The sequence below is a fragment of the Lynx rufus genome, unplaced genomic scaffold, assembly GCF_022079265.1.
Source record: "Lynx rufus isolate CCGP_SWC_20201006 ecotype Redwood Valley unplaced genomic scaffold, mLynRuf1.p SCAF_2, whole genome shotgun sequence".
Taxonomy (NCBI): domain Eukaryota; kingdom Metazoa; phylum Chordata; class Mammalia; order Carnivora; family Felidae; genus Lynx; species Lynx rufus.
The window spans coordinates 42,183,861-42,211,829 of record NW_025814834.1 but is presented as its reverse complement, the minus strand read 5'-3'; positions in this window follow the sequence as shown (position 1 = coordinate 42,211,829).

The window sequence follows — 27,969 nt, the reverse complement described above, 5'->3', positions numbered from 1 at the left end:
ATTCCAACCAATGAGCCAAGCCACTGGCACAACCCAGAAGTCGATAAATATCTGTACCTCTTACCACTTCACCTCCCATGGGAAGAAAAGGATTGAGTTCAGTGTTCACAGCTCAGCCCTTTGGGAAGAATTCCCTCTGCTACTGACTCTGGGGCCAACCCTCATTGGAGCCGAAATGTGACAGAGGTCCATTTTGAACTTCTACGAACATTTTGGGCCATCTCATTTGTCAGCCAGGTCTACTCTCCTCTTTTAATGTGACATATGAGCAACCACCCATAGCACATTTCACCTTCTATCACATGTTATTTGCTTATTTATATTTGTTGTTTTTTCCTTATAATTTAATGAGGATTTTTTTTTAATTTTTATTATTGTTACCTAATAGGTCTCACTTGCATAAAAAGTAGCTGGCTTTTAATATGTGTTCAATAAGTGTTTGTTAAACAATGAAGGAATATATTAACTCTGATTCATCTGTTTGCTTCCTTTTTCTTCATAGTACTCATCACTCCATAACATTATATATTATAATATAATGTGGGTTTTTTCTGCCTTTTCTGCCTCTATTAAAACATAAAATACATAAAGATTTGTTTGCTTTATTTAAAGCATTATCTCCAGCACCTATAAAAATGCCTGGTTAAACAAATATATTTAGAGTGAATTAGCAAAAATGAACCATGCTTTTTTAAATCCCTGACTGTATTACCAAGTAATACCTGGCAGAGTGCATGTTACATAACAGTAATAGGTGTTCAATGAAGACTTTATAATATAAAATACATCACTTCTAAGTAGCATCTAGACCAGAAGTGTGGCCTCTTTCAGCACTATTTTGGTTTTCCAGCAGGTAGAATTGAACGGAACCTAAAATGATGGCTTTGGCTTTAAAGTTGTTTCTCAGGAAGTTGTGAAGGAAAAATTCTGATCATTTTTCAACCTGAAAAACTGGAAGGGCTCATTCCTTTTATTTATACACAGCTTTTGCATCTAATCCTATCAATTTATGATTTGGGTTTTCCATGATTCCTATTATCTTCTTTCTTTGGGGAAAAACATATAAAATCAACATCTTATGAAATGACATGGGAAGACAGGAGGCCCTTTTGTTAGCTTTACTGTATCTCACAGTTGGTAAGTATTAAGTACTTAAAGGAAGATATATCTTAAACCACTGTTGTACTTTATTATATGCATATCTGAAAGAGGAAATCTGGCAAGAGGTTGGCCATAGACAATTTTCGCTATTGTTACTTGGAAGATGAATAAGGAGTTAATTTTCATTTTTGACATATTATATTGAGATTTTGAATCCATTCTCTGAGAGTTCAGTTGGAACGAGGCTAATCTCGTGGTATCATTTGAGGACAGCTCTATGAATATTTGTGACAAATGAATCTTTTATTTGCCTTGAAAATTATGATTCAATTTGATGAAATGAAAAAAATTTATGGATAATATTTAATCACTGCTGTCATATAAAAGCTAAGCTGTCAGCAGGATGCTATGACACCTAGAGTTAGTCACTTCCAGCTGAGAGAGGATCCACACAGCTTCTAATAGCTTAGGAAGCTGTGACTTGATATTCTGGCTCATTTAATAGATTCATTACGTTTCTTCTTCTATGTGAAATTCTGTATTTGAAACTAGCCTAAAATTTTTTTGAATCTTTTAATGCTATTCTAATTTTTATATTCCACTTTAAAAAATAAATGCAGAAATAAATTCCCAAATTTTAAAAAGACCTTAACCATTGGTTAACATGAACATTATTTCAATTATAAAATTTAATGAGATGTTTTGCTAAATCAATCAACACATGATTATTTGAAGATATATATCCAGTCTTGTCCTGGGTACTGTGGTTGCAACTTCTCTACCCTTGAGGAATTTTTTTTTTTTTCTCCAGGAGAGAAAAGGAACAGGAGAGAAAAAACTTTGTAGCAATAAAATGTAGTGAATGCATGTGGCAGAGATGAAGGACTATAGCACTGATTTTAAGTATATATTGTAAGCATAGAGATTAAAAAAAGAAATTTATTTTAATTATTTCTCCATTGTTCAAGGACTTTGTGATAGCCATCCATTTCATTTTTCAAGTTGCGTTCTCATCACTACTTTGTTTCTTAGCAAAATCTAGATTTAAATCTAATTGGTCATGGTTTACTTTCAATTAAATGTCATTCTTTTAAATTTTTTCCTACTTGGTATTTTTCAGTATTTTGACAAAAATTTAGAAAAGATCCCTATTAACTTTGTGTATGCCACAAAACAGGGTGATTTTTAAATTTGATAACCAATTTAAATGTAAAATGACAGGCAGTTTGCAGAGATTTATGTAACAACTACAAATTAGCAGGTGTAAGAGTAACTTTTGTACTTATTTACAAAAGATCAACTTTACAAATACATGAAGGAGAATTTTTCTTAAGGATAACAATTAGACCTTATGACCTAACATTATGTTCAATATGAGTCAACATTGTAATGTGGCCAAGAAAAGATATATATGTTATGCAAACTGAAATAAAATATTTAAAATAATGAGGAGGAGAACTCCCCCTTTATAGCAGTCTGGATATGTCATACTATAATTCTTAAGTTTGAATATGGACACTCTTCTTTCAAAAAATGTAGTTTAATAGGATTATTTGGATAGTGACTTAATACTATAACACAAAATGAATGGCTGAAAGAAGGAAATATGGTATACAGCTTGGAAAATATGCAATTGCAGAAAAGTTAGCATTGAACTAGGACTTCAGACCAGTATAAGAGAAAGAGACGTTCAAAGAATGAGTCAACAATTCTTTGGAAGAAAAAACAAAGGGAGTGTTTGAGTACGAGCCATGACCAAATACCAGATCTATTATGGAAGAGATTTAAGTGATGTTTAATGGTTATAACAAATATTCTTAGATACCTTCCAATTATGAAATTCAGGGATTCTGTAATGCTTTTAACTTAATATATGTCCCTCCAATTACCACCTGCCACTACACTGAAGCTGTCAATTCTTATATCAAAATTTCAATAATTTTTCATATTTCATTTGCTTTTTTAATTATTTTTGCATAACATTGTCAAAATATGTCTTTTTATACTGTAGTTTCATGATAGAACATTAATATACTTTATTTCAAGATCTTCTTCCTTAATTAAAAAAAATTTAATGTTTATATATTTTTGAGATTGAGAGAGCATGAGCAGGGGAGGGGCAGAGAGAGAGGGAGACACAGAATCCAAAGCAGGCTCCAGGCTCTGAGCTGTCAGCACAGATCCGGACGCGGGGCTCAAACTCACAGACCACAATATCATGACCTGAGCTGAAGTCAGATGCTTAACTAACTGAGCCACCCAGGCGCCCAAAAATCTTCCTTATTATTTAAAGTTCATATTGTATATAATGCATATTATATGCATTACATATGTTAATATATTCATTATATGCATTAATGCATGTGATATGAACTTAAGTACTGTAAATTTTAAATGGCACTCTTACTTTATTTACATCAGGATTTGAATCATGCTAGACTTTCTATTCACTGATCACCAAACTAACAATTTAAATTCTCGCTATTTTTAGCCTATTCTACCTCCACATGCCCTTTATATAGTCAACCACCCTAAGTCCCATTCAAGTTGCATAATTTCCAGAAAATTTTTGGAAACTGACACTAAATGCTCTTTTCTTCTCATTTCTGAATGTCTACAATGCCTACTGAAGAATCATTACCTTTCTGTTTACTTTCATGTGAGGACTATAAATAAAGAAAATATCCCTGAACTCGATGTCCAGGGACCTGAGCACTAGTTATGACCCTACTTCTATTTAACTATATTGACTTCAAAAACATATTGAAACTGTCTGTGTGGCAGGATTCTTATCTATAAAATAAATACCTATTTTAATTATAAAAAGTATTGTATAACTCTCTTTTGCCCTAGAATCATTCTTATATTGTTGACTTGCATGGTAAATTCCTCATGAGATTATAGATCTAATAGTTCTTTTTTTCCCCATAATACTTAACACTTAGCTATTCACAGAATTTCTATTTGTGTTTCTTCATTAAATATGATGTCAGAAAATCTAAAATCAACAACTATTTTGGAGTATCATTTACTATTTATATTTGATAGCGCTGACATATTTTTGTATATTAAAAAATCATTTCAATCTTAACTTTTAGATTTTCTTTATTTTTTTTCCAGAATATTGATAAGATTATTTAAACCTAAGTCTTTTGCTTCTCTGAGATTTTTGGGTCAATAATATATTTTATGTGTCTTAAAAATATTTTTATGGTATAAACATTGGTTTATTTCTATAAACTTACCTATGTAGGAATGCTGGGAAATAGGGGCCATTAGATACATTATTTCACTCGTTAATTAAGTAGACTGCCTTGTAATTCTCCAGCTTTGAATCCCTGGCCTATTTTCTCCTTGAAAATTAAATATTACACTTTCAAGCAAGATGACGTAACATCTAATAACAGATCTCCTGAAGAGATACTATTGACAAACTTGGAAATGACTATAACTTCTATATAATCTATGGATTATACCACTGCCACTGAAGTGGCTTCTTCTAGAACTCAGTGATGACAGATGTGTCCAGGTTCCAATCCTGGTCCATTCTAGTTCCTTTAGATGTTCCACCTTGAGACGATTGATTCTCAATGGATAATGACCCATTGGTTTTCACCCACAAGTATGCGAATTGACATCCTAACTCACATGAAAGAGAAATATTGCATCCTTACTTTGATAAAATAACCATACATGGCTGCCATACAGTTAGCCCCAATAAAAAATCTTTGACAAATTTGTAACATTATTTCAAGCATCTGTGCTATAGATTCACTGTTGAAAGTAGATGTAATGTCATTTGATATCATCTAAGATATCCTATACTCCTCTTGTTTCTGCAGAATATTTTCAGTCTACAGAAAGAACAAAGAGAAGATAGAGTTATTCAGTATTTTGGTTAGCTATGGTTGTCCAGTGCTACCCTGGACCAGGTTTCTAAAGTTGTAGGTCTTTCTCAGTTCCAACATAGTTAAAAGACTTAGTCACAAGAGTAGTCACCTTCTATCAGCTAGTTATTATCACAAAGAACCACAAAATTTCATTGGCTTATAAAGTAGGTATTTATTTCTCATTCATCTGTGTTTACCTGGAACAGCTCATCCAAACTCAAGTGGGCTGGATAACTCTACTTCGGGGTGTGGGTCCAGTTGAGCTTAACTAGAGACGTTTGGCTCTACCTAATTTCATTATGCCTAAAGGGACAGCATCTACCCCAAAGTAGTTTTCTTATAATGGTGACAGAAGAACACGATTGAAGCATCAAATGTCTCTTAAAGCTTAGACTCAAAACTGGCACACTGTTACTTCTGCTGACAGGCCTCTGTTTATGAAAGTTAAATTGAATTACAACAGAGTATAGGAACAGGAAGATATAATCTAACGTTAGGAAGGAAGAGGAAAGTGTATGTATATGTTTTTATAAAATTTATACACTCTTTTGATGGATGGATGCAACACAAAAACACTAGAATGGATAAAAATCAGAGCTCTATTACTTACAGTTCCAAATGAGAGAAGACTCCAGGCAGGGCCACATAGGCAGTTGTGCCAAAAGAATGGTAACAGCAAGCTAAAGCTATAGGGGGCAGTTTATACATGACAGACTGGGTGGGTTTAGCCAGGTTTTCCAGGTTTCCTGTGGATTGGCTAATTTAAATAATTTCTTAGGCTCCAATGCATAGGAACTGTCCTGAGTTATCTAATACCTGACCATGGTGCAGTTAGGGCAGCTGCATTGTGGTCTGGACTGTGAGGACCCAATAATAGAAATGGCTGAGTTGTGATTTTAATCAACTGATCAAAGGAGGAGAACTGACAGGCCTCTTAGCCAAGACCTCAAAACTCTGTCAAGACAAATTTTAAATAAACAAAAACACCTATATTGATCCCTTGAAGTCTTGACATAAGTTTTTAGCTTATTTTGGATAACTTAAGTAGCTGTAGAACAGAGAAGGCTTTCACAGGGTAGAGTGTAAGTTGTCCTAAACAAGGGAGATAATATTTTCTTGTGAGAGTGAAAGGAGGAAAACAAGTAGAAGAATAAGGAGTTCTTGAAAGCCAGCTCATAACTGTGATCCTCTTGTACAGCATTAGCCAAGAAAACCGATCTGGACTTTCTAAAGTCTCTAATGATATTTTTGGAGCAGTTTTAAAGTGTTGGAAAGTATGGGTTATATATTTTTGTTATGACCATATCTTGGTATATTCCTTGGGTCAAGGTAGGAGTCCAGCAATTATGTTGTTAACAGGGTATCAACTGTTATTTCAATAGGTGTATATAAAGATTAGTGGTATGTGTTGGTAACCAAGAAAAAGAAGCAGCAGTAATGACGGGTAGAGATCCATGGAAGGTAGTTCTGGTGGAAAGTTGGAGGGGGATAGCAGAAGTCATGAAGAGTCAGAACAGAGACAAGCACAGGACCGCTGCTCCCTGGGAAAAGCAATAATCTTCATTAATTTTTAAAGTACCACGGCTGATGGTAAACTTTGCTAGGTTTTCCTTAAGGCATGGGAAATTCTCCTCAAGGAGACCCAGAAGTATAGATGGAAGTGAGATTTATCCAACTTTAAATAAAGGAAAGCTAGGCGCCTGGGTGGCCCAGTCAGTTAAGCGTCCAACTCTGGCTCAGGTCATGATCTCGTGGTTCCTAAATTTGAGCCCCGCCATCAGGCTCCGGACTGATGGCTTAGAGTCTGGAGCCTGCTTTGGATTCTGTGTCTCCCTCTCTCTCTGTCCCTCCCCCACTCACTCTCTGTCTCTCAAAAATAACTAAACATTAAATAAATAAATAAATAAATAAATACATAAATACATAAATAAAAGGAAAATTTTTAAAGTTGATCTTACATGTGATTTGGTCAAGGGGCCTTTTTTTAATTAAGAAAAATTAAGTCCTGAGACAAGACATAGAACCATTTATGTGTCTATTTGTCATTTTCCAACTTAAATAGGAGTTGTTTGAGGAACACATTAGGTCTCAATCCAGCTGCCTCGGACCAATCTGGGTGATAAAAGTTCAACTGAATGACTTTCTTGAGGGCCTATTATGCATTCTTAGAAGTGAAATGTATGCCTTGGTATGCATTGGTATACATGCCTCAGTAATGTATAACATTTCAAAAGGAATCCTAATAAGGCCTTACATTGTGACCTTATTATACATAAAGGTACATATCATTTTGTTTTGTATTTTGGGTGCCTTTGAAACAAGAGTTCTTTACCCTAAAAGAGATGAGTCTTAGTCAATGGCCCTAAAGTTTATAAAAATGTGCAGATGGAGACATTTGCTGATATCCAGTGTTAAGATGACTGCCTAAAATTTGGCCAAGTACACTGTACTAACCCTTGTGTTCCTTTCTTTATCAGGACATCCTGGTTTAGGGATAGAAAACAGCAACATAGGTGGGTATGGAGGGTTTTAGGCTCAGAGTCCATAAAAACCTCCATTTCCAGGAGAGTTCAGCACTTGGTCTGCAATGTCCTCTCTAATCATAAGTAGCACAAAGACGAATAAAGTAGTTTCTTCCATTGGAAGCCCACAAGGAATTTATGGCCGTGAAAGGTAGCCTAGGGACTCAAGGAAACATGAGAGAAGGTTGCTTGAAAGCCCTAGTGTGAGTGCCTATTGATTTTAATTTGGACAAATTCTAGAGCCTTTTTTTGGAATGGGTTCCATTTAAGGAGGGCTGATATATAAGTGAGATGAAGTAAAATGTGTAAATCAGGAATATGTTGCCTCTAGAATGTAAGATGCATTAAAATATATTAGATGTATGTATTCATAGGATACTCCTTGGAGGAGAATGTCATCATTGTAACACTATACCTGTGCTTCTGGAGAAAGGAGGGTATGGTTGAGATCTTATATGCAAATATTGTGTGATTTCAAGCCTATAGGGCTACACCACGGGTAATCTGTAAAGGCATATTTTGTCATTTCAGAATTAAAGGCAAACTGCAGAGGCAGCTGAAATAGGTAAAATCTATAATACCAAAGTATTTACCAGTTGCTGATTCGGTGGAACTAATAATTTCAATAACGATATTGGGTGGTGGGTATGGGGACTTAATGGATAAGACCACAGCGTTAAGGTTATAATAATCCACTCCACCATATCAGGCTGTCAAATGGAGAAGTAGAGGAGACAATTATCGGCTCATTAATTAGGTCTTATACAATGTTTCAATCCTCAAAGGTCCTGTTTTAATTTATATTCGGCCATATTAAGTATTTTAACTGAGAGTCCATGAAGTCCCATTTTATCAAGCCACTTTGCAAGTGCCAAAGACTTCATTTAATTTTAATGTATTACTCACTGTGTCAGAGTGTTTATGGGATATTTTAGGGCAAGGGGTATAATGATTATGAAATTTAAGCAAGGCTAAAATTATAGTGAGCTTACCTATTTTTACTCTCTTTTAGATTTAGTTACTCTCCTAAGGTTATAGAGGGTACTATGCTTAAATTAGTGAGATCCGTAGGTATAACTATAATTTAAGTCTATGAAACTCAATTGGTGTATCTTGGCAAACGCTAAAGTTAATTCTGAACCTATGTTGTAGAAGTGCAAAAGCCAATCAGCCCCCTTTTTATCTTTTTGTTGTATAAATTCTATTTTTTTTTAATTTAAAAAGTGTTTATTAATTTATTGTTGAGAGCAAGAGAGCAAGCGAGAGGGGCAGAGAGAGAGGGAGACAGAAAATCCCAAGCAGGCTCTGCCCTGTCAGCTCAGGGCCTGACAAGGGGCTCGAACTCACAAACTTTTGGAGATCATGACCTGAGCAGAAATCAAGAGTCCCATGCTTAACTGGCTGAGCCACCCAGGCATCCCGATGATCTTTTTTTTTTTTTTTTATCAAGGCATTTAATAATGAGAGAGATTTTAAAACAGTATGTAAATAGTTTTTTATAACTTCCCTAACAAATTACAACACAGTGGCTCAAAACAACAAAATGACAACAAAAGTATTATCTTACAGTTCTGGAGGTAAAAAGTCCAAAATTCATGGCACTGGGTCATAGTTAAGGATTTTGCAGGTATGGTGTCCTTTTGAGAGTTCCAGGGGGAGAATACGTTTCCTTGCTTTTTCTAGTGTCCAGTGGTTGTCTGTAATCTTTGATTTGTGGCCTCTTCTCCATAGTCCTCCAATGTCCATCTTCTCCCGTCACAACTACTACTTACTCTGACACTCTTGCCTTCTGCTTATGATGATCTTTGTGATTATACTGGGTCCAGATAATCCCAAATAACAGCCTCATATCATAATTCTTAATCATAGCTGCAATGTCCGTTTTACCATAGAAGGTAAAATTTGCAGGCTCTGGGTGTTAGAAAATGGACATCTGTGGGGCCATCATTACTCAGCCTGCCATAGTGTATAATTAGGTAGGTAAAGGCAACGATGGGTAGTAAATGAGAATATCATATTGTTGAGAGTATCCTAAGGTACTGAGGAGGGTATAGATGATGGGTCAATGAAGACTTTGTGAAAATACAATTTTTAAAAAGATGACTAAAAGTTAGATAGTGAATGGTGGAGTTCTGATGATATGGATTATCTAGGATGACAGAGTAGCTCATGCCAAGCCATCGAAGCCATAAGAAAGTCAAGTGTTCATGGAATTCTAGATATTGGCAGTTTTTAGCAAAAAAGCACAAAACACATTTTTCCTACATTTTTTTATTTCTAAAAAATGGCATATATCTTATGATGAATGAGCACATGTAATGTAGTCATTCTTTTTTTTTGATATCCTATTATTAGAAATTATAACAAATATTTAAAAAAATGTAGATACAATACTATCTGATAAATTTAGTTTATAAAATGCTAAAAAAATGGAGATAAGCCTGCAGAGCAAAGCATCTGTCAAAATCATTACAGGATGTACATATGATAATGAGTTAGTAAACTATATTGAAAATCACAAGAAGTTTTTGAATCTCTTTGAGGAGGTACTTGACAGAGTCTGATTTTAGTTTTAGGAAGACCACACTGACTCTATGGAAAGGAGTGATACTATAGGTAAAGAAAACAGGCTTTTGATTAAATTTTTGACAATTTAATCAAATTGTCAAATGTTGAAGGATTGAATGAGTGGTGGTAATTGACTGATAGTCAGATGTAGACATGGCCAATTTTGGTAAATAATGTATTGTATGTAGTGGGAACGTAAGAGAGGGGGCAGTTTTTAGGACAACTCCCTCATTTGTGTAATTAATGAATGAACTTTTTTTGTTGAGAAAGGAATTGAGGCCCGGGATTTTTTGGGAGGGGAATGAGGATGATATGTATGCATCATGTTCAGCTTTGGGGATATATGTGATATAAATAAAATATAAATGTCCATAAGCATTTGGATATGAGAGTCTGAAGCCCAGAAGTGGCATTTTAGGGGCACCTGGGTGGCTCAATTTGTTAAGTGTCGGACTCTTAATTTTGGCTCAGGTCATGATCTCACTATTCGTGGGATCAAGCTCCACACAATTAGCATGGAGCCTGCTTGGGATTCTCTCTCCCGCTCTTTCTGTCCCACCCTCACTCATGCTCTCTTTCTCTCTCTCTCTCTCTGTCTCAAAATAAAATAAATAAGCATTAAAAAATTTTAAAAAAGAAGTGGGATTTTATTTTATTTAAAAATGTTTTATTTATTTTTGAGAGAGAGAGAGAGAGAGAGAGAGAGCATAATCATGAGAATGAGCAGGTGTGAGATAGAGAAGACACAGAATCCGAAGCAGGCTCCAGGCTCTGAGCTGTCAGCACAGAGCCTGACATGGGGCTTGAACTCACAAACCGCTAGATCATAACCTGAGCCGAAGTCAGTTGCTTAAATGACTGAGCCACCCAGGCACCCCAAGAAATGGGATTTTAGATGTAGATACATGTTCAGTAATCATTCAGGAGTAACTGAAATCTTAGGCAATGATGGGACAATGTGCAAGAATGCCATAGGTATTTCAGGTTGACTATTTGGACTCCTAGGTCAGCTTTCTTTCTTGCTTTGGGAGACAGTCCGTCTTGTGAGATATATTGTGTTGTTTCTCACCATGGTAGTGTAAGTATGAGTAACTTTCATTTCTCTGCCCCTGATGATCAATGGTTTGGGCATGTGATTTGGGTTCAGCCATCAATTGCTCCCATACAAAACTTTGTATCTGGAGCTGGAGGCACCAAGAGGACAGGTTAGGGTTCAGTCATAGCAAATGAGAGGGTGTTCAGTGAATGCAGCACTAAGGCCTAGTGGAAGCCTTCTACAGTGACAGGGGCAGAGACTTAATCAGATTGTCCCTACCAAACATGATTGTTTCCTGACTTTTTTTTTTGTTGTTTGTTTGTGTTTACCTGTTGCCAAAACCTGATCTTTGAGTTTGTCATCAGTTCTTGAATTCCTAACATTATTCCAAGGTAACATTTGCTACTTAGTCTTGCTAAAGTTGACTTTTCTTTATGCACCCATGTTTGGTAAAGAAGACATATAATATGAAAAAAAAATTTCATTACCCATGTGTTTGTTGAGAAAAGTGTGTACTTTATTGGTTTAATTTTTAAAAAAAGTTTCTGTGTGTATGTGTAGAAATTCACAGAGTATACTAATATATATTAATATTTATTAATAGTGTACTAATATAAATAATTAGTATATTAATTGCTAACATAGATACATAGTATATGAATATATCTTAATATTATATTAATGCTTAGGATTTTAATAAATATTTAATTTTGAAAAATTAATTTCACAAAAGCATAAACATATCATATGAATTTTCATGTTTAGTGGATTATGTTGAGTTTTTGTCTATAAATAAACTTTCAGGTTATTACTACGATTATATGATCATCTAATCATTTATTCATTTATATATTTCTACAAATGTTATTTTGTGCCTTCCATGTGGCAACCATGGCATTTAGGATAGAAAGATGAATATCATACAGAGTTTCCCTGCAAAGGGCCCATAGTTTGGGTAGATGCCAGAAATCATTTTAATTATAAACAACAAAGTTGAGAATGAATATGATGTAAGGAAATTAAGAAAATCTGAGCAAGAAAATCTCCTAACATTTAATAGTAAAATGGGTTTCATTAGACTATAGATGTTCATGAAATCAAGACTTTTGTCTGTTGAGGAAAGGGGCAGGCTATGAGTTTTTCAATATTTTCCTACTTTAATTTCAAAATAATTCACCCATTTTAGAATCAAAATATATCACATTAGCGCAAAGGAAACCTTACATACTATTCAATCTCAAACTTAACTGACCTAAAAGATGAAATGCAGAGAAAGTAAAAAACAGATGACCTGGAAGTTACTAATACTCAGGAGAAATATTCCATCAATTTGTAGATGCCCTTGAATACTCATTCTTATGTTTTTGCCATGAGCAATAACCTGATGACTCTACTTTTTGTTTTTTCTATCAAACTAAGACTGATTTTTCTATTGTATAATTCTCATTGCCTTACAATTTCATTACTTGAGTTAAAGTGGATACGTAATTATTTTAATTATAGCTTAAAATGTTTTACCTACAGTGGTTTAGGGCATACATTAATCACTCACATTCATATATTTAAATATATCATGCACCACATATAATCCTTAAATGAAGAAAAAACTTTTTTGACAACATTTGTTAACTGAGTTATTTGAAATTAGATTTTAATAGCAGTAGCAGCCTAGGTCAAGCATCAAAACACATTGGTTTTAACAAATAACACAAGTATATATAGGACTAAGGCTAATTGCTAGTCTCACTATCTTAGATATATTGAGTGGATCTTAAGGAAAAAAAATCATAGAGTCAGGCATTTTTCAGTTTACTTAAAATATCTGCTGATAGTCTATATCTATACAGAAAAATATTCAGATTTCATAGTATTTCTCATCCTACTAGATTATGCTTTGCAGTAAATTCTTGATTCTGTCCAGTTAAATTTAAATGCAGTAGTAAAGCTATATAAGTGATTTTTTAAGTAACAAGGCAACTGCAGATAAGTACTATGTGCATGAATGTATACTGATATGCATTTTTGTTGTTTTTTATTTTGTTTTGTTTTTATTTAAAATCAATAGACAAATCTAAACTTTCAGATTCATGGATGTTATCAAATGCTCCATTATCTATTTCATTTTTGTGTGTAAATAGTTTGACTCCCAATCTATAAGCATGTTTGAGTTTCCTATTTTTTTTATTATTGCTAGACCAAAAATATTACCAAGGTTAATCACCAGGTTTTTATTTTCCATTTTGATAGAGAACCTAGATTACTCCTAAGGAAAAGAAATTCATATGTGATGAGGTGGTTGGAAAGAGTAGGAATACCCTCAGAAATTAACTGTGAATAAAAAGGATTTAGGTAATATAGTCCTAGGCAATGTGATGTAAATATGTAATTTTAATGATGAGTACTTTTGTTAAAAGCAGAATAGTAAAATACATAGGTATGGATTTCCATTATTGACTGGCATAATATATTGCTATTATTCTCATTTTATCAGCTAACTAATCTTGATTGTTTTGTATATCCCAATCACTCTGCTAAAAACTTAACTGATATTGGTGCACCTGGGTGGCTCAGTTAGTTAAGCTTCTGACTTCAACTCAGGTCATGTTCTCACGGTACGTGAGTTTGAGCCCCATGTCAGGCTCTGTGCTCACGGCTCAGAGCCTGGATCCTGCCTTGGATTCTGTGTCTCCCTTTCTCTCTCTGCCCTTCCCCTGCTCTGTCTCTGTATCTCTCTCTCTCTCTCAAAAATAAACATTAAAAAAATTTAAAACTTAACTGGTACCACTTTACATAATCACCATCATAAACCCACAAGATATTTATCATTATCTCACTTTTCGTATGAAAAAAATTAAAGCATAGAGAGATTAAGACACTATCTTAAATCACACATCTATTGATTATCACCACCGGAATTTGAACCCGGGCACTCTAATTCTAGAACGTTTGTTTCTGTGAAGCTTAATATGTTGGGGAAAAATAATCATAGTACATATACTCACTTGTATCAATAAGGCATATAAGTAGATGATTCTGGCTGATTAAACAGAAAAGTTTATTAAAAGGGTATTGTAGACGTATCATAACTGTTAGAAACATGGAGGAAACAAGGCTCCAAGAAAGTTCTGACAAACAGCCAAAAACACTGCAGAAGTCTTAGATCAGGAACAAAAATTCACTTGCTTCCACCAGTGGCTAGATACTCATGTTTGCAGCCCAGAATTTGACTTATTCACACTGCTACTAATGCCAATGACAATGCACTCTGCATTAGGGAGTATAGCTGGCAACCACTGACTGATTCAATCAAAAGCCAAATGTTCCCCTACTCTCCTTGCCACCAAAGGGTTGCCTAAAACAAGACTAGCTTCTTAATTCATTTTCTTCCAATTACTATGCTTAAATGGTTTTTTTATTTCAGTTTTGTGGTGACCAGGATAGGCTATCATAAAGTTTGAACAATTCAACATTCAAATTCAAGGTCTCAGTTTTATTTTGTTTTGTTTTGAAAACTCTGCAATAGTTTAAATCCCCTTTCTATGCTTAGATGTCCATGTATACAATTCTTATAGATTCTCCACTGACTGCTTTGATCTTTTATAGTCATATTTACTATTATACTTAGTAGATAATAAAATAAAACGTTATGTAATAAAATCTCAAAACGGGTGATTGTGAATTGCAATGGTGTTTCACAGCACACTCTTATCTAGGGATTAGATTATTCCATGAAAATTAATTGGAGACATTAAGTGATAGCATTACTTGAGTATATCTAAACCATGAACAAAGACGTCATGAAAAAAGCTATTTTTCATAAAATTTTGATATTTTGTATAATTTTTTTTCTGGCCAGAAGCACAGCCAGAAGCAAATCCATGTATTATAAGGATTAATAAACAGAAACCAAAATAATTTGGGGTGCCCGGATGACTCAGTCCGTTAAGCATCTGACTTCTGCTCAGGTCATGATCTCACAGTTTGTGGGTTCAAGCCCCGCGTCGGACTCTGTGCTGATAGTGCGGAGCCTGCTTTGGATTCCCTGTCTCCCTCTCTCTTTCTGCCCTTCCCCTGCTCTCTCTCTCTCTCTCAAAAATAAATAAAAAATAAAACATTAAAAAAAAAGAAACTAAAATCACTTAATTGTTCATTTCTTTATTTATTCTTATTGCTAGGCAAGTTTTAATTCACGGTTTGCCTTGCATAAAGGCTCCATTGTAATTATGGTTGTAGAGTAAGTTTTAAGGCAGGGAAGTAGGCAGAACACATGTATCTGTCCTCTACTTTAATTATCCGTTTTCCCTTATTCATAGATATTTAATTATTGAGAATACCTTTAGGCAGTCATAAGAGGTAGATTTTCTTCAGATTAAAGTGCCCCTGAAGCTAACTATAGATAAGTTAAATGCCTCAGCTGAGTTATTCAAGACTTACAAATGGAGAAGAAGGCCAAGCCAAGTCTTTTGGCTCGCAGAATATCTCCCAATACACCGTGCTGCATGCCTCAGTGCTAGGAGGGGTGATAGTCAAAACAATGTTCATACCTGTGATTTGTCTTTCTCCGAGTGTATTGTGCCTCAGTTTTAAAATACAGTATACTAAGGATCTGTCTTTACAGATAAAGAATGCTAGAACATTGTAGTAACTCAGTTGCTTTGACTTCTCTAAATCTTTAAGGAAGTACCTGAAAATCATAGTAACTTAGTCATTGCTTCCAATTATAGCTTCATGTTATGACTTAAAATGTGGCTGATGAATATTTACTCAATTATACCCTTTAGACAATTCCCATCTTAGAATGAACTATTAGATTGAAGAATTAGATAAGAAGGATTTTCCCCAAGTGTTTTCTAAGTGCTGTGTCCAAAGAGCAAAATAGAGACAATTGTTGATAGATCTTCACTTATGATTCACATGCGAAATAAATATTCTTAAACATGGATGGTGCATCTTGTCTACCATTTCCATATTTCATGATCAAAATGTCCCAGGGAGGCTATTTTTCCACCACACGTCTTGAAATAAACATGGAGCCAGTTCTGTCAAAATACCCTTAGGGAAGACAGTTCAATGCTTGCAAAGTTGCACTCAGTAAGAAACCCAGCGGACCGTTTGTTTCACTCTTTATTCCAGAGCAAACAGTGGCCAAGGCTGCTGGATTCCAGACTGCTCAACAGACCTGTTGCCTCTTATGGCTTGCTGATCTTCCTAGTGGGTTCCAATGATTTGGATTAAGACTCGGAAAAATCTTGTTTGGAATAATACTTATTAAGACGGCAGAATCAATGTGTCTATTTGGCCTCATTTTCATAGCACTTAAGTCATTTTACTACTGCTCTCTTGAGGGCTAGCTGTCTGAATGTCAGGACACCAAACTCCCCCCTCCCTCTCCCCTCCCCCCTCCCCCCCACCAAAAGCAAGCTTTACATTTCCAGTATTGCCCAATAAGCCCACAGCCTCTCCAAGCCTCATTAATAAAAACCTAATGGTAAAGTAGGAGGAAATGCCAATGAAGCACAAATTTGTTGAGACTAAATTATTTCTCACCCCAGCAGGTTTGTTGCATTTGACATTTTATGAAATCAGCTGAAGTGGAAGAAAAATAGCTCCCAGAGTGGACTCTGATGTCAAACTGCCGGCAGTACTGAGGGGCAGCTGACACTCTCAAAAAGGCCTGCAAGTGTGAATTAGGATAGCAGTTCTTGTGATCAGTCTTTGTGATGACCTTCTTGTTCTCCATAAAAGTATTCCATATTCATGAGTCACAGGGTTACCCTTCTAGCAGCCAGGATGGCAGACAAGCAGAACAAAAAGAGGTCATCAGGCATTCGCGAGTGCCCAGTCTTTTCATATGTCTCTCAAGGCCTTATGTTTGTTTTCACTTTGGCTAAGCACAACAATCTGCTTGGGAAAAAAAAATCTGGAGAAAACAAAGGTGCCTTTGCCAATATTTATGTTTCGCGTTGACAAGCCCTGAGATTTCTGAGGGGAATCCACTATAAATGGGATCAGGTCATTTGTCTATGTTGTGTGCAAATATAATTTAAAGAAACAACCTCCGCAGTGAGTATGCTTTCCTAAGGGTAGGCATTTGGAGGACTAAGGGCGAAACATTCTTCAAGATCAACTAGTCAGGTGAGGCGTTCTTAACATTCTGAAATGCCCTCGTTACAAACATTGGGTATAATAAGTTTACACTTAATGGATAAACTCTAGAAAATACAATCTTTAACTTGTGGATGGACAAAGTCTGCAAAGCAAAAGCAAAAGCTTTGGCTAAGTTTTCATATTTTCTGTGTGATTTCACTAAAGAATCTTGTTTGCTTTTTGGCATAAACAATCATAGAATATTTCCAAGTCTCATTTAAGATGAGAGCCAAGCCACAAATTCTTAGCTATACCTTGGATAATTCTAAAATTCAGGTGGGTGTTGTCTAATTGATTTGCATATAATTTGTATATATCTTTCCTAGAATTTCAAACTTCAGGTATGTGGATTTAACTAATTTGTGTGTGCTCATCAATTTAATTAGAATCCCTCAAAAATACTAGTTTCCTAAATTTTACATAGTGAAGGTCACATATTCAACAAGTTTATCTACATATATAATTATAGATTATTTCTCAATATAATGTCTTCATCCTAACAGAATCATCTTTGTGAGTTTTTTCAAACCACCAAAAACTTCAATTTATAGTTACTTGCTCCCTAATGCAATGAGGTTAATCATCCAGCATTAATTGTATAACGTGATCATTTTTATGTATCTGAAGATGCTTAACTTGAAGAATTAATGTTGGCCCCTTGTATTTGTTCTGTACTTAGTCCGTGATTATAATTACTAATTTATGTCTAAAAAGTATTTATATTTTTCTACTCAATATTTTATATATAATTGATTATGGTAACTATAGCAAATATTAAGGATTTCCAAGCCACAGATATATAAGGGTTCATATAGAAATGAAATGTCCAGGGGTGCCTGGGTGGCTCAGTCGGTTGAGTGCCGGGCTTCAGCTCAGGTCATGATCTCACAACTCGTGAGCTGGAGCCCCGCGTCGGGCTCTGTGCCGACAGTTTGGAGCCTGGAGCCTGGAGCCTGCTTTAGATTCTGTGTCTCCCCGTCTCTTTGCCCCTAACCCACTAGCGTTCTGTCTCAGTCTGTCTCAAAAATAAATAAACATTAAAAAAAAAAAAGGAAATGAAATGTCCATTTCATAAATCTGGATGCTGAGCAAAACAGTGCTTTTGATTCAAAGAGCACTGGGTTCATAGAGGGTAAGATTTCTGGTCCCTAGTTCCTAGCCCAGGTCCTAGTCTAACCTTAATAGCCATGCTTCTCTGTGTAAGTCACTTACCCTATTTCAGTCTCCTGTGTCTTTGTATCTCTAAAATGACAGTATAATGATAGTTTTTCTTTTTTAAAAGGGCCAAAAGAATCAAAAAGTAGATATGGGAGGTTTTTTTTTTTTTTTAACTGTAAAGCATTATTATGTGTAACAGGTGATTGTTATGATCACTGGTTAGAATAGAAAGAAAAAGAATCAATCCCTATCATATATTGTACCTTTTTTTCAGGGTACATAAAATCCCACAAGAATTGCTCTCTTCTTTTTTATGGTGTTAAGTGAATTGTAAGTGAATGAGAGACATGCTTGCTTGGCTATATAGACTACAAATAAGTATTTGAAAATTGTTTACATAGGTTGTTAAAATTATACCTTAGTTTTTACTTTGTATATTACGTGTTAGATTTGGTGTATGGAAATCAGAAGTGAGGAGTATATCAACAGAGAACAGGGAAAATACAGTAGAATTAAACCCTTTCCAGTTCCTGTACACATGTAGGCTTACTAGATACCCCACAATCCTACATAAATGGCATAGTTAGGGAAGGATACTCCCAAGGAATATAGTTTTGTACCATAGTTTGAATCAGAAGCGTAAATCTAGAGCACAGTCTTTATAAGATTAAAGAGCCTAGTTTATATTGAATCATGGCAGATTCATTAAGATTTGAAAACCCACTTAAACCTTGCTATGCCCCTTGTATAAAGTTTTACAAGTAGCAATGTAATGGTTTATGAGATTAGGGTCATTGCCTTTCCTAGCCTTCTGAAATTGCATGAACATCATCGGGATATAGTAGACAATAGTGAGAAATACATGTAGTCTTCAGCAACTTACTTGTTCACTTTTCTTCTTGTCCTCTGATACTCGTTTTCCTGGAATTTCTTAAACGCTGCCCATAAATGTTTTCCCAACCCAATAATATTAGCAGAACATATGTCTCCTTTCTCTGCTAGGAAACTGATGGATTAATTTTGAGACAGGCAACTGGTCCATCCACCCACTAGTAGGTCTAGCAAAACCATCATGGAACAGTAGAGTTGGGAGTTGTTTTTTTTTGTTTTTTTTTTTTTGTTTTGTTTTTTGTTTTTTTTAATTTCTTATGGTCATTGGATGTATAGTAACTGGATCCTTTTACAGTTGAGGGTATATAAAAAACTGGGGTAATTCTAGTGGCTAATTTCTTAAAAGTAATGATAAAATATTATAAACTTTAGCTCACATCCCTTATGCTGTATGCCTCACTGTCTCATGTCTATTTACGGGTCCATGGCTTATCACAGCTTTATGCTGTTTAAAGCTTTAGTTTGACCATTTTTAGGTGAGAGAGATTATCCATGGTGGGATGCCAAGTCCATTGCCAATTAGAATACATCCAGTATTGTTTTGGCCAAGTATACCTATTTACATAGAACAAGGTGGTTGAGATAAAAATTAAAATCCTACTTTAAGTGTCTAAATACAGAGAAAGGAGGACTTCTAGACTATGATGAAGGTTCAATGTCACTTAGAATGAATGAGTGGACAGACCTTACATTAGAGATAATAAGACATTTAGCAAAATTTGTATCACCTGAAAGAAAAAAACACATACATATATAAAATATGCATATGTGTACCCATGGATGCATGCATATAAATATGTATGTATATATACATATGAATACCCTTAAAATTTGCTTTAATTTCCTTCAAAGCAAGCAAGAATATCCTGGCAAACCACAGTGGTGTCCAGAAAATTCCTCATCGAAAGGGTAGTCCTGTTGGGAAAGCCTACTTGGCCATACTCTTTAGAGATGGAAGGTGCTATTGGACAGACGTGAATAAGCAGGTCCCTACTTTTGAATTTAGTCAATATTGGTGAATCCTTGTAGCACTGGGCATAGTGTTTTAAATTTAAAATCACATTTCTTAATATATAGATTTGAATTTAAATAGTCTCAGCTGTCAGGCAGCCCATCCTTCAGAGACTCTTCCTCCATATGTTCTCTTTGGCACCTCAGATTAAACACTACTGAAAACCATGCTCTTAGAGTCTATTCAGTAAGATTCACTGGTAAAACAGGAAATTTTAGCCTTGCTTCACTTTCCTCAAGGTTAAATTCATGTGGTTCATATAATGGAAAAGGATTGGCTGTTTGACATGTGCTCTTCTCTGGACTCATTGGTATTAAAAGAAATCATTTCAGGAAAGTTGAACAGGATCTTTTCTGAACCTCCATTCCTGGAATGGTTAAGTGACACCAAACCCACAAACTCTTCTCACTTGAAATAGGCCCTATGCCTTAGATTCCCTTTATGCAAATCAGCAGATTAATTGTGTAGATTCCAGAAGATTTTCTGAGAATGAGGATAATTCACTTCAGTAAAGCAACCAAGCTTGAAAAGAGAGTGAATTGTAGAAAAAATTTCTGAGAATGAGAGTAATAAAAACAGACATACATTACCACTTAATAATAAGCAAGGGACTGTGCAAAGCATGTTGCATGCATTTTCCAAACTGGTAAACTGGTACTATTATCTTTATTGGATATGTGACAGAACAAAGGCAGTTCCTTCCCTCACATATTAACACAATATATTGAATAAGTAGTACACCAGACAATGGCCTTCAAATTATATGACTTTATTCTCACAGAGATATTTGCAGTCAAAGTCAATCATACCTAGATCTGTTCCATAAAGATGAATTTATAGGACAATAGAATTGTGTGACAGAGACAGAGGAGGACATACATATTTGCTCCTACAAAAACTCCAGCATCTTATAGGTACTTATTTTCAACCATGAAGTAAGTATAATTATCTATATCTACTATGAAAGGAAAATGAGATGAAAATAAGGGTTTTTTTTAAGTTTATTTTGAGAGAGTGCACACACACGCACACACGAGTGAGAGGGGGAGGAACAGAGAGAGAGAGACAGAGAAATCCCTAGCAGTCTCCGTGCGTCAGCACAGAGCCTGAGGCAGGGCTTGATCTCATGACTCTTGGTCGGACGCTTAACCGACTGAGCCACCTAGGTGTCCCAAGATTAAAGCAAATTTTAAAGTGCCCAAATCACATAATTTCCCACTTACAATAGTGGGATTCATACTCATGTATCTGACTTCTGGGACTGTTAACAACACTACTTTGTGACTTCATGTTCCCATGATGTATGCAAGGCATCATCTGCCATGTGTATAGTTTTAATTTCATAGTAAACTTCTTTTAGAATCACAGGGATCACATGTTTGTAGGTTGGGCTTTTGATATCAGATTATTGCCCTGTTTGGTAGGGAGCTTTTATCAGAAATCTGAGTAGCTATGAGAAGTCACACCTCTCTAAAAATATATCATGTCTTTTATGTTATAAGCATCTCTCTTCCATGGCCTATGAGGCCAGACCAGATTATGTACAGTCTAGAATTTAAAGCAAGTTTATAGGAGACAAAAGCTTCAACTAAAAGCTTTTATTATATCGACTGAAATATAGAATAATTGGAGCATCTCCCAGGCAGTCCTGGTTATTTATTTGTCTTCCTCCCCTGCTTGTCCCCTACTTGTATGTGTGGTAGTACCAGACTTGTTATTCCAAAGAGCTTGTCAACATAAACATGACTTGTTTTGTGAACACTCTATCTTGGGGGTCCATTCATAATCAAAAGAAGTACCATAACCTGTCAAGTCAGACTTAAAAAGCTATCTTGACAATATATTATTCTATGGTAACCTGAAGTAAGATGGCGGCAATTAATAAATAAATGATCAAGGAATAACACAGCAGAACTGTCACGAAAGTGGGGAGAGGTAGCACTATTTGAAGAATATGGTTGTAAAGAATCATAATAATAAAAAAGCCACTCAGTCCAAAATACCACTGGGTGACTTATCCGTCAGGTACATAATCACTGGAGATGTAGTATAAGCACAAAGCTTGAGTGAATGTCTAGACAGGTAATTGATTCATTTTTATGGAAATTTTACTTATTTTAAATATAATTTTTGACGATCCTGATTTTTTACTTGAATATCTATCTTGTTAAATAACACTGTCAGATTTGATTTGGTTGCTAGTATAAATAATATACTGTGTATATTACATGGTTTTTATTTTTCGTTCAGTGTTCTTAACCTTCAACTGTGAGTAAAAATGTATTAAATTAACTTATTAATCTCTAGCCTAAAGTAGTGATTCCTACATTTTATTTTTAAAACTAAATAGCATATTTTTTATCCCAAAAGGTGACGGCATTATTAGATTCCATTACTAAACAATATTACTGTGCCTTGTTCATTTTGACAACATAATCATTTATTGATTTATAGAAATAATAAAAATAAAACATGGAAATCAGTTTTTTCCATAGGAAAATTCTTCCTATTAATAACCATAGTTATACTGTTTAATTTTTTTAAATGTTCATTTTCCCTCTTTCTTCTGGGTATGTCTTGATTCTAATATACGTTTCTAAACTTGATTCATCTTTACTCTCCCATACTATTATTATATACAATCCATAATTAGTCTTAGAACTTTTCAAGTGAATTACACATCATATATTTAAATATCTGTAGGAAACTAACTTAGAGCATTTGAGTGGGTAATGAATTTAATGATATGATCTAGGAATATAGAAATTGTATCTTAAAAGAAGAAATTTCTAAATCAGCACAATATAGGAATCTACTAAAAAGGAAAGACATCACCAAATTTAAAAATATAAATGCTTCATGTATAATTAGATTAATTTTTATTTTAGCAAACACAAAAATACATAGTTCTAAATGGGGTGTGTGATATAACCTCAAATCAATAAATGGTAAAGGCTGCATTTTACAAATAGCATAATTCAACCAAGCATATCTTGAATTCATGCATTGTGATTACACTAATGAATTTTTAAAAGGTGTGACAATATTTAAACAAATAAGGTCACACTCAACATTAACTCTACCTCAAATTTCCACCTATAGCTTTATTTCTTCTTCTCTAGATAGCTATACTGTTTTAGAGATTACTTTTCATTTATCATCTTCCCTTTCATTGTTCCCTTTCTATTAAAAATCATATTTTTTAATCATTACAACAACAATAATTATCACATGTAGACAATTTTGAAAATTATATAGGGAAGGAAAAAGAAAAAATACCAATTTAATTGCCAATTATCTTACTGTCTAGTGATAACCACTCTAGGATATGTAACAGATTTTAATCACATACATAAATCCAACTTCCTTCTGGATATCTCACATTTGATTTTTGGCAGATTCTTCAAATTAAAATATCCAATTCTAAACTTATTATTAGATCTAACAAAATCAGTAGGGTATTATAATACAGCAGAGTGGAGATAGTGGTTCAAACTAAAGAGATAGCAAGAAGATGAAGAGAAAAGGTCAGATTCTGAATATACTGTAAAGGTAGAGACTAGGGAATTTGCAGATCAATGAGATATGGAGTGAGAGAAAGGGAAGACAAAAAATAACTCTAGTGTTTTTAAGCGTGAGCATTAGAGGGGTATTGTTGCTATTTATTTCCATTTGGAATGAGCCACTTTGAATAAAGATGTATCAAATTTTTGGTTTTGGACATATTTAGTTTTAGAATGCCTATCAGACACCAAAGTAGAGATGCTGAGTATATAGTTAAAAATACAAGTTTGGGTATTGGGGAGCTATCTGAGCAAAAAGTGTAACTTTGAGAGACTTAAATCTATAACTGAATAGATAAAGCCATAAGAAAATAAAATAAACGGTATAAATAAAATCGAGTAGACAAGAATGTATAAAGGTCTAGGGCAGGCAATGGGAAACCCACCCATAGCAAATTCATCACCTATTTTTATAAATAAATTTGTACTGAAACACAGATGTGCCAATTTGTTTCCATATTCCCTGGGGCTGATTTCACACTAAAATTTCTGAATGGAATAGTTAAAACAAAGATCTTATAATGCACCAAGCATAAGCCATTTATTTTCTGACCCTTTACAGAAAAAGTTGACTAACCCCTGGTCTACAGGAAGGTAGTTATCAAGCTGAAAGTAGAATAACTTTTCATTCCAGGTTTCCCAGGACATTCCTAATTATCATCATTGCCACAGCATCCAGGACAATAGAAATAACAGCCTTTTCAATATCTGATAAGTCTTTGGGCAATATATTATATAATCACCTTAACTGAAATTAACTGAAATTAAAATGGAAAAAATTGCACCTAGAACAAAAGAGTTATTTCTACACTATTATATTTTGTTTTGGCTGAACAGCCCAAAATATGACACCATACTCTATAAAGAGTCTCTTGTGTATTTCCCTCCCTCCCCTTCTCCCCCTCCCTTCCTATATGTTCATCTGTTTTGTTTCTTAAATTCTATATATGAGTGAAATCACTTGGTATTTGTCTTTCTCTGATTGACTTATTTCACTTAGGATAATACATTCTAGTTAGAGTGGGAGAGAGCCAAAGCATAAGAGACTCTTAAAAACTGAAAACAAACTGAGGGTTGATGGGGGGGTGGGAGGGAGGGGAGGGTGGGTGATGGGTATTGAGGAGGCACCTTTTGGGATGAGCACTGGGTGTTGTATGGAAACCAATTTGACAATAAATTTCATATACTGAAAAAAAAAGAATAATACATTCTAGCTCTATCCATGTCATTGCAAATGACAAGATTTCATTCTTTTTGATGGCTGAGTAATATGCCAGTGTGTGTGTGTGTGTGTGTGTGTGTGTGTATACACACACATCTTTATCCATTCATCTGTCCACAGTTTGGCTATTGTTGATAATGGTGAACTAGCATCCATTCTAATAGAACTCAGGATTGGAGACTTTGTTCTGGTTGTCTTACATAGGACAAGTAGAAAATTGAGGGTACTTATATTTTATTTATAAATTTTACTCCCAATCACTACCCCAAACAATGATTTCCACTTTCAGTATGAGTATATATGTACTGATTTTGAAATTATATCTTAAGACAGAAATGTGGCATTAGCTAAGTAAAAATGGAAAATTTTTAAAAATATAATTATTTCATACTTTATTTGGATCCTTTTATTCTTCAAACTTTTTAATTTTGGTTGGAATGAAAAATATGTTAAGAAGGTCATATGGACATAATTATCTAGTAGTTCTGTTTTAGTTTAGGCTGCTAAAACAGAGTACCACAGTCTAGTGGCTCAAACAAGCATTTTATTTCTCACAGTTCTGGAGGATGGGAACTCCAAGATCAAGATGCGAGCAGATTTAGTGTCTGGTGAGATGCCTCTTCCTGGTTCACAGACTGAAATCTTCTCATTTTGTCATCACATGGCAGAAATAAATCATCTGTCTCCCATCTCTTCTAAAAAGACATTAATCCCATTCATGAGGGTTCTACCTCATGACCTAATGACCTCTTAAGGTCTCATATTTAAATACTATCACATAGGGAATTTTGGCTTCAATACAAGAATTTTGAAGGGGAGGGTAGATACAGATATTCAGTCTATACCAAGTTATAAAAATAAAAGGATCAATATATATCTTTTGGAGATCATGAATATTTGCAAAATGTCATGAACCAACTAATACAAAATTTCTGTCTATCAAAAGCAAGGAAATACATAGCAAAACAATTGACTATCAGGTATAATTTCCCAAAAGCTATTTATAATCTAATCCATAATATGAACTAGTATAGACATTAATGAAAAATGTTAGTTGTGACAAAATGTGTTAAAGACTGCATTATTCAAAATGAATAGCGTTCTGTAAGTTAAGCAGATCAGATCATTATATATTGTTGTTGCCTGGTGGGGCCTGTGGTGTAAGAACTCTACAGGAGAGCTGGAGGATAAACTGTTTAATTTTGTGAAATCATGAGTTCATATTAAAATCTTAAATTACTTGGCAAGAAGCAGAAAGAGAAATGATAGTGTTGTTTGAAAGGACAACTAAATGTAGGGGGAACACAGAAAACAATGAAAATGTGAAACAAAGAGAGTGATCCTCTATGGATCACTTTATTTTTAAGATACAGTAGTTTTAAAGTAATTAAATATTATGAAATGGAAATTCTCACAGAACAAATATATTTTCCTATCTTGTATAATTTTTCATATAATTTGCATTTTAATTTCAAGAAAATAAACCAAAGTTTTGAAAACATTAAGATTAATTTTAAAATTTATATATAATAGCAGTTTAACTGCATGATAGTTTTGTACATTTCTATTAAATTTGTTAAAATTCATATTAAACCTAGGTATATGTATGATTATCTTTTTTTTTTTTTTCCTGGTGAAAATATTCTGTACCGGAATGAAAGTCAAATGGGGTGTTTTGAAAAATTTATAGAACATTTATGTTTTTGTTCTGTTTTGTTTCCTCAGAAAGAGTGTGCTTGAGTTGTATTCAGTGTCTAACTATCATGTTTTATTTTCTGTCTTGATGCATAAATTTAGTTCCAGTTTTGTCAATGGACATCCCTTTAGTGTAAAAAAGATAAATCAATAATGGATGTCAGAGCTAGTAAAGAATCTAGTAATAAATTAAAAATATAAACTTTGCTCTCATATCTAGGATAACCATATAGAACACATAATAGAGAAATATTATATATAAGGTAGAACAAAGAATCATGAAGAATCATCCAAAAATAAAGGTGTGGAAATTATAAACATTATTTGAAAAATTATTCACACATAAAAATATTTCTTAACCTAAATAAAGTGATATAACATGATCTTGTATTTAAATACTTCAAAGGCTTTCTGAGAAATTCATTTTTAAGATGATTGTTGGATTATGGTGGAGATGGCAACGTAGGAGGACGCTGGGCTCACCTCATCCTACTGATTGCTTAGATTCCACCCACATCTGCCTAAATAACCCAGAAAACCGTCAGAGTCTAGCAGAATGGACTCTCCACAGCCAAGCGTAGACAAGAGGCCCATGGAAAAGGGTAGGAAGAGTGGAGAGGCAGTGCACACTACAGGAACTGGCAGGAGGTAGCTGGGGCAGTGGAGGGGCAGCCCACCCACGAAGGCAGAGCCCCCGAGCCTGGCTTGCAAAAGTGGAGGGGCCGGATGGAGTGAGTTCTGATAGCCAGTGGCACTTAACATCTGGAATGTTCTAAGTCAACAGCTCTGCTCAGAGAGCAGGAGGGCTAGAGGACACTGGGAGGAAGCGGTGTTGAGCCCTGGAAGACAGAGCTCAGCTTGGCAGGGAACAAAAGCACTGGCCAGCGCCATCTCCCTCTCCCATCCCCCAGCCAAAATCCCAAAGGGAACCAGTTCCCAACATGGAACTTACTTGCACTGTGTGCAAACACCCAACACTGTGCTTCTGTGGATCCATCCCTCCTACGGGTCGGCCTGCCTCCCTCTTGGTGCTGCAGGGCTCCTCCTCCAGGGTACACCAACGGCAAAGTGAGCTGAACCTGCCCCTCCACTGTGCAACTTGCCGATTGTCCCCAGCTAATATGCCAGATCCCATCAAAGCAGCACCACAAGCCTGGCAGTGTG